At 38.3% G+C, this 6154-nt stretch overlaps 1 long non-coding RNA gene across 1 annotated transcript; it reads left to right on the plus strand.

The window, feature by feature from the left end:
- The first annotated feature begins 4113 nt into the window (after positions 1-4113).
- On the plus strand, positions 4114-5858 carry LOC133834575 (uncharacterized). The gene is made up of 3 exons (XR_009893374.1): positions 4114-4231; positions 5019-5055; positions 5512-5858. It is a non-coding gene; the product is annotated as an uncharacterized LOC133834575 (long non-coding RNA).
- The last annotated feature ends 296 nt before the right edge of the window (positions 5859-6154 follow it).

The raw sequence follows: 6154 nt of genomic DNA on the forward strand, positions 1-6154 counted from the left end.
AGTTATCTAATTGTTTGATTGTTGATTATGCTCTGTTATTGTGTTTTCTTGCTGGGCCTTGGCTCACGGGTGCTGCATGGTGCAAGTAAAGGCAAGGGCAAAGTGGACCAGTCTTGAGTTGGAGAGCTTTGGGGCTGAATGTACATAGTCAGCTGATCGGCCGCCGCGACCGAGGAGTGGTACAGGACGGGAAAAGTCTAAATGTCTGTTTTTCCCTTAGAGTGGCTAATAGCTGTACTTATAACCTGAAATTTTGTAAGCTGTCTTTTGAACGTTATTAATTTTGGGACCCCATGTATAAAAATGTTTGATTATGGAAAATGTACTTTTGTAACCAAAATCCTTTAACCCTAGTTCAATTATAGTTTCAGTAACACTTTTCTAACTAAATGACTTGATTAGAAAGTCTTGTACCTGTATAAACACATAGTGTAACGGTCTTGGCTATCCAGGACGTTACAACTTGGTATTAAAGCGTCCTAGGTTTAAGGGTTCCTGAAGACTGGCTGGACATGTACATTCACCATGAAAGACAAGCTCGACTCAGGGTTTGGTATTTGTGTATACATGATTATATGCCTAAATGATTAGAAAGGAACATGAATGCTGATATCTGTATGATAATATGAAGCATGAGATACTGATAGGGCATGGCCCTTGACTATTGTGTGTTGATATTGAGGCATGATCATTAGCATTGTTATGAATGTGAATGAATATATAGATGAATATTTGGATAAACTGTTATATTTTGATTGTTTGTGAATGTTTGAGTCCCAATGGTGGATCATGGAAGGATTATTACCCTGTCATCGTAGTCTGACCGCCAAGTCGTTGATTTCAGATTAACTTGGATAGCTATGCGTCCAAGACGATCTGTACAACTTACCAGAAATTGGTCTGAGTCAAGAGATGATGACCAGGGCCAGACCCCTCCCCCAGTCCCTGAGAACTGGCAGCAACTTATGGCAGGCATGTAAGCACGGCTACAGAGCCAGGATGAGCATATCTAAATTCTGTGACAGCAGGCTCCATCAGGGAGTGCTACCCCTATTGTACCACCTGCAGTGGTACCAGTTGTGCAGCCAGTAGAGGTTGGGAATAGATGGGAGTCGTTGTATGAGCGGTTCAGGAAGCAGCAGCCCCCAATCTTTGAGGGATTACCTAATCCACTGAAGGCCGAACAGTGGATGACTATGATTACTACTATCATGGATTTCATGAGGATAGAAGGACATGACAGAGTGTCTTGTGCCACATATATACTAAGAGAGGATGCCCATATCTGGTGGGAAGTGGCATCACATACCAGAGATGTTACTGATTTGACTTGGGAAGGATTCAAAGATTTATTCAATCAGAAGTATTACAATGTTGCCATCAGGGCATCAAAGATTAATGAATTTGTGGGGTTGGTTCAGGGCAGCATGACAGTCACAGAATATGCCCTGAAGTTTGACAGACTTGCGAAGTTTGTACTAGATCTTGTGCCTACTGATGCAGCTAGGCAAGACAGATTTATCAGAGGGCTTAATGTTATGATAGCCCGAGATGTGAGAATTACAACAGTTCCTGGGGGGACAACTTATGCCCAGGCTATGGAGAAGGCTCTTACCGCTGAGGAAGCAGAGAATAAGATCTGGAGGGAGAGTGCAGTAAGGCGAGAGGGCCGCAGGATGGTGCCTCCATATTCTGGGTCTGGTAGGGACGGAGACCCCAGTGATCTGAAGAGGAAGACCCCTTATAGTTCGACTGCTCCTGAGCCTGATAGGAGAGGTCGGGGTACTCGGGGTGGCTGTCAAGGAGGCGGTGATTCATGGAGAAGCTACCCTGAGTGCACTAGGTGCAGAAGATGCCATCCAGGCGAATGTCGGGGTAAGGCCTGTTATGTGTGTGGGGTGGTAGGACACCTCAAGAAAGACTGCCCGACAGTAAAGAAAGAGGATGCAAGGAAGGGGGACAGCTTGACTCCAGCTCGAGTGTTCACCTTGACGCAGGCAGAGGCCGAGGCTAGTCCCTCGGTAGTGATAGGTCAGTTTTCTAGTGCTGGCTTTCCTTTTACCGTATTGATTGACTCTGGTGCTACACATTGCTTTGTTTCTAGTAAGGTGATTGATAAATTGTGTAGACCTAGTGAGTGCCATACTGCAGGGTTTTGGACTATACTACCTACAGGGGAATTGGTAGTTTCTAAGAGATGGGTTGGAGCACTGCCAGTGATAGTTGATGGTAGAGAACTTTCAGTAGATTTGATTGAGCTAGATATGGAGGACTTTGACATGATTTTAGGTATGGATTGGCTGGTTAGATATGGGGCTACTATTGATTGTAGGAAGAAGATGGTGACCTTTGAGCCGGAGGGCGAGGATCTATTTGTCTTTGTGGGAGCGGTAAGTGGACCCCGTGTACCCAGGATATCAGCGCTGAGAGCCAGAGACTTACTACAGGGTGGATGTATAGGCTTCCTGGGTAGTGTGGTGGATACCACTAGAGTTTCGCCAGCAGGGCCGCAGAAGACTAGATTGGTTTGTGAATTTTTGGATGTATTACCTGAGGACTTACCAGGGCTGCCACCGCACAGGGAGATTCAGTTTTTCATTGAGTTGGTACCGGGGATAGAGCCAGTGTTAAGAGCACCGTATAAAATGGCGCCGGCAAAACCGAAGGAGTTGAAGATACAGTTACAGGAGTTTCTAGATTTGGGGTTCATCAGGCCTGGTTACTCGCCATGGGGTACTCCAGTTTTGTTTGTGAAGAAGAAGGACGGGACTCTGAGAATGTGTATAGACTACAGGGAATTGAACAAGTTAACTATCAAGAATAAGTATCCATTACCAAGGATTGACGACTTGTTTGATCAGCTGCAGGGTAAGACGGTGTTCTCAAAGATTGATCTTCGATCTGGTTATCACCAGCTGAGGATCAAAGATAAGGATATTCCAAAGATGGCCTTCCGAACGCAGTATGGGCACTATGAGTTTCTGGTCGTGTCATTTGGTTTGACCAATGCCCCAGTAGCCTTCATGGACCTAATGAACAAGGTGTTCAAGGACTTTTTGGATTAGTTAATTATTGTCTTCATCGATGACATCTTAGTGTACTCCAGATCAGAGGCAGAGCACAAGTTTCATCTTCGATAGGTGTTGACCGCGTTTTTGGCCAACGACGTGAGAACGTCAAAAACAATAAAGCCTTCAAGAGAAATAAAACGACACAAACGATTTTTGAACAGAAAGTAAATAACACAGCAATTTTTATAGTGGTTCAGCCCCAATATGTTGGTAATAACCTAATCCACTTAAAGTTGTGATTATGTGTAACTCCCATTTCTTTTTACAAATTATAACAATTATGAAAGATAAGAGAAGATGTTTTTATTCATACTTTTAAGTGCATTACAATGCTAACCGAAGGCTAGAGCTATTAAGTAAAGTGGAAGAATAACTAATGAATATGCAACTATAACATTCATGGGCATTTCATTAGTATAATACCCATAGAATGATGCTAAATACAAGCAAACAATCACTAAAGTTATGAAAAATAAAGAGAAATTCATGATTTGATGATGAATTTTTATGGAAGGTTAAGAGGTGAAGAAGTTGTGCAAATAAATGGTTGAAGGAACAAGTATTTATAGGACAAAAACTAGCCGTTTATGACCGTTGGTGAATAGTGATCATGACCGTTGGGGGTATAGTTGTTTTCTATTATGGGATTTTAACAATTCTAAGTTGTTGAAGTAACCAACAGGTGGGAATAATTAATTTATGGGTGTTAGAGAAACTTTTTCAGAAAAGTTTGTGAGTCAAAAATGCTGGACTAAGTAATATAAGAAGATTGGGAAATTTTCATTTTTTTACTATTCACCGGGTACTATTCATAGTGGGTCCCACAGTGGGGTCCACATGGGTCCCACAGCGGGGTCCACCCCATGGGTCCCACATGTTGATGCAGTAGTGACACAGTGATGACTTAAACAAATTACTATGCTTGATATTTTGAATATGTTATTATTCCACTATGCTTATTATTTTTAATATTTTATTAGAATAGTATCCCAAGTTTTTCCTATAAATAGCCCTTCCAAAACTCATCTTGAAATCACAAAAACCTCATTTTCCTTTCTCTTACTATACCTAAAAATCTTCTTAACATCCTTCTAAAGTTCTAAACCTCGGAGATCTAGGCGAAGTTCTGTCCGTAACGCTAGCCTACGAAAACCTTTTAGGTAAGCTCTTCCCGAGCCTTTCTTTTCAGTTATTTAGTTATTATATATGTATAGATTATTTTACTATGCCGTTATAATGCCAAAAGTTATATATAGATTATTTTACTATGCCGTTATAATGCAAAAATTTATATATAGATTAATTTACTATGCCGTTATAATGCCAAATTTTATATATAGATTATTTTACTATACCGTTATAATGCCAAAATTTATATATAGATTATTTTACTATGACGTTATAATGCCAAAAGTTATATATAGATTATTTTACTATGCCGTTATAATACAAAAAAAAAATTATATATAGATTATTTTACTATAATGCCAAATTTATATATGGATTATGTTACCATGCCATTATAATGCCAAAATTTATATAGATTACTTTACTATGCCATTAAAATGCTAAAATTTATATATGGATTATTTTACCATGTCGTCATATTTTACAAATGCCAAAATTGAAATATAAACTATTTTTTTATGTATCTTTATAATACTAAACTTATATAGGCTATGGTCACACTTTGGACTATTTGGACTTTTATTATATGACCTTATTCCCTATTATTATGGACTGATACTATGACCTGGACATTTCCGTATGACCATGACCACGACTTTTAGACCAGGATCTTGCCATGGACAATTATAGTATGACCATATGCCTGGACATAAAATAAACAATAAAATAAGAAGAAAAGAAAAATAGAATAACAACAATTATAAACTAAAATTACATCATGTAGATTTTATGTAAGTTAATAGTTTGTGTTTTTACCAGGAAGCTAACAATTTCGGTTGTTTTATCAAGACGCAAGGTAAGTAGAATCCTCATCTACAATACAAGTATTGTATGTGTCTTATGTGCATTTATATGCTTTATATGTTAATCTGTCATATTGTTCTTATGCATAAGTTATTTTCAAGAATGTTATATTATGCATAAGCACGCTTAATGTTCACAGACAAGTTATTGAAAACGTTAAAGTAGAGGTGCTGCTTGGGAGACCTAAGTCCCAAAAATGTAAGGAGGGAGATGTACGTCCCTATATGATGAATGTTTATGCGGGAAATTCCCTATTATCATGTTTATGTTCAGGTGGGAATGTGATTCCCTATGTAATGCCGGCAGCAGCATCCTCTAGGGCCCAAAAGAAAGGAAAGTGAAAGAAAGAAAGAGAATACATAGCATGTTGCACGTTTATTTTAATGCATATGAGGTAGTTATTCTGCTTACTGAGCCATAGCTCATCAGTTAATGTTTTGTATTGTAGGTAAGAGGCCCCAAATATAAATCGTTGATGAGTATACGTGGAGCCAACATGACTGTACATATGGGGCTGACCTGAAGGGAGTGGAGTTCTGCTATGCTATTTTATAAATAAACAAGAAACTTGGTTTTATTATATTTCATTAAAAGTATTTTGTGAACTTTATCATTTACTTAAAGCTTTAAAAGTATTTCATGAACTTTGTAATTTACATAAAGCTTTTCAATTTATCAGTTGGATACATTTTCATTTCTACGTTAAGGTGTAGTAACGCCACGAAAATGATTTATAAAAGTATTAAGATTTGTATGTAAGATAAAGTTTTTATTTAGTTGTGAGTATTGTGTGGTTTGAGGTTAAAAACATTATTTATGTATTGTTTAATAAAGTTTTGTAAATTCAGAATTTCAGTATTGTCGTATTTAGGTTAAAATTTGTTTTACACTATATATGTATGTTAAGAAAGGAGGTCGTTACATTATGGATCTGTACTCAAGATCAAATGAACCGAGCCAACTGAGTTTCTTCAGTACAGATTGCAAGAATATAAGAATTCTTTCAGATACAAGCACTTTCTCTCTCTAGAAAACTCGGACCCAAAATCTCCCCAAAAAGTCTAAAAAGAAGAAGAAGCCCCTTTCTGATC

This window comes from Humulus lupulus, chromosome 1 (genome assembly GCF_963169125.1).
Source record: "Humulus lupulus chromosome 1, drHumLupu1.1, whole genome shotgun sequence".
In the NCBI taxonomy this organism is placed as follows: Eukaryota; Viridiplantae; Streptophyta; class Magnoliopsida; order Rosales; family Cannabaceae; genus Humulus; species Humulus lupulus.